The sequence below is a fragment of the Octodon degus genome, unplaced genomic scaffold, assembly GCF_000260255.1.
Source record: "Octodon degus isolate 3935 unplaced genomic scaffold, OctDeg1.0 scaffold00044, whole genome shotgun sequence".
In the NCBI taxonomy this organism is placed as follows: Eukaryota; Metazoa; Chordata; class Mammalia; order Rodentia; family Octodontidae; genus Octodon; species Octodon degus.
Genome location: NW_004524620.1, coordinates 11,298,520 through 11,301,113, shown reverse-complemented (window position 1 = coordinate 11,301,113; position 2,594 = coordinate 11,298,520). Strand labels below are relative to the sequence as shown.

The 2,594-nt window shown below is 32.8% G+C and overlaps 1 protein-coding gene across 1 annotated transcript in view; it reads right to left on the bottom strand.

The window, feature by feature from the left end:
- The window catches only part of Cntln (centlein), a 378,305-nt gene that overhangs the window by 195,847 nt on the left and 179,864 nt on the right, over positions 1 to 2,594 (bottom strand). The gene's annotated exons all lie outside the window — the stretch shown is intronic.

Sequence of the window (2,594 nt, the reverse complement as noted above, 5' to 3'; positions counted from 1 at the left end):
TAATAAATAAACATGGGTGTCTGGGTGTCTATCTTAAAGAATCAAAACCTTGTGCTGACATAAGATCTGTGATAGCTGTTGTGACAACTACAAAAACTAGTAAAGATCCAAATCTTGTTTAATAGCTAAAATGTGGGGTACCCATACAATGAAATATCATTTAAAAATAAAAAAAAAACTCGATGACCCAACCTGAATGAATGTTAAAGGCACTGTGCTGAGTGACAACAGCCCTCAAAAAGTTATCATGTATGATTCCATGATACGACATTCTGAACAGGCAAAAGACACAGAGAGGGAGAACTCGTGTTTCTTAAGTGAGGGGGGTATTCAAAGGACTGGACTGCAAAAGAGCAGAACAAGGAAATATTTTTCAGATAAAACTATTTTTATGTCTTGACTATGGTAAGTAATTATTCAAATCTATGCCTGTACTATCACTTTAAAAACTGCACTCAAAAAGTCTGTATGTTGTATAGAAATTTTAGAAAAGAAAGCAAAACAAAAAAGTTCTACCCTCATCAGTAAGGAAACTCTAATGAATAAAAGATTGATGTTTTGTAAGTCTTACTGTTTCATCATATTCTTGATATCAGTTTTATTTTTGACATATTTCATTAATAATATTAAATAGTGAAGGTCCATGTACATGAGAGTAGGGGATTTATCTGATGTTCTCTTATTCACCAAGCAGAATATTAACACACAGCAGTGACTGAAACACATTTATTAACTGAATCAATGTTTCCCCAAATAACCAATCCTTCCCCAAGAAACTTGTACTAAATAATTTGAAGTGTGTTCAGTGCTTTAGAAATCTTCATGATAAAAATTTATTACCTCTTATTAGGTTAAAACTGACCCGAAAAATCACAATTTTACAAATGGCTATCATGTGAATAAATTTAAACAGATTGTACAGGAAAATTTCTACTGTTTACTAATGACACAGCATGTTACACAAAGAACTCTTTGTAATGTACAAACACTGTTGAGTGGAAAGATCAGGATTCTAAGAATTTAACCTTCTCTGAAAGATCTATATTGCATTTTATTTAGTTATATTTTATTAATGAATAAAACAAACTTTAAAGCCACTACTTATAGCTAATTTCTGCCTGAATTTTCTTTAATAGAGTAGATACAAAAACTAGTAGATGAAGTCTCATTTGAATACATTTCATCCAAAATTAACTTCCTGTTTTGGAGACACAAGGCCATTAAAGATTATCAAAGAAAGTATTGGTGTATGCCTCAACATAGATAATATACCATGTGAATAATACACTAAGTGAAAAAGCCTAATCATAAAGAACTATACATGACTGCATTTGTATAAAATACTCAGAATAAGTAGATCTAGAGGCACAGAAAATAGATTAGTAAATCTGCCTAGGTTTGGAAATGGTAGCTGGGAAGGTTTGCAATGTAATAGCTAATTTGTGTATTTTTTTTTACAGAGGAAATTAAAATGTTCTAAAATTAAATGTAATGGTAGATGGTACACAGCCCTTTAAGCATATTAAAACTCAGTGAAGTATACTTTATATAGGTGAATTATATGGCTCTTGAGTTATATTTCAATAAATACACTTGAAATTACTAGGAAATGTTTGAGACAAATTTACATAGTCAATAAAATAATTTTATATAATAAAATTCACTATCAGCATCAAATACTCAGAACATACTGTACTTTAATGGATAAATACACTATATACTTAAATATATGCCTTTCTTCAAAAGTTTATCATTATGTAAAAAAGGATGTCATAAAAGTTACCCATTATATAGTATACACAACAAGCTTTTCACTTACAACTAAAGATAACTCAGGGACATTTAATTATAATATGCCACACGTTGCTAAATTCTCACAATCTAAAAGTCATGCAGGTTTCTGAAAAATTGTATGGTCCAAGTGTCAAAAATTAACTTTAAATGAAAAAGTATTTAATTAACAAAAGAGTCTAATTATACTGGTCTAACTCTTGTCTCAAAAAAATATTCTTTCTTTGCCAAGTTGAATATAATAGTTTGTGAATTATAAGATCAAGCAAGCAAAGTGTATGTTTTCTAAAATATGAGTATCCTTCATCAAGTTTTATACTTCAGGCAGCTAAAAGACCTATGTGGAGGGATCAGCATTAAGCCCAGAGGACAGGCCGTGCACAGCAAGAAAGAAAGAAATTCCCTCGTGTCTTTTGCAGGTCACTACCAAGGACCATGTTAGCAGATCCACACCAGACCCTTAACAGGCAGTTCTGCTGCTACCAGTAATTAGCTTGGACAGCTCTGGCTCCAAGAGCAGCAGCAAGGCTACACCATAATGAGCTCAGCTGGGATTAGCAGGACAGGGCAGGGAACCAAGAGAGCGCAGGCATTCTGCATTGCGTATGTATCTGGGAGATCAAACAAGGATGGCTGGTTAGGTTATCCCCTCTCCACCTCATTCCAAAAATGAAGCACGGCAGTGTCTAAAATACAGGCTAATGAAGAGCGACACCTCCAACAGATGAGAGCTACATTAATTAACACAATCTCTAGATCATATTATACTGCTTCTGTTAGAGCTAGCAAATGTATAACTTGTT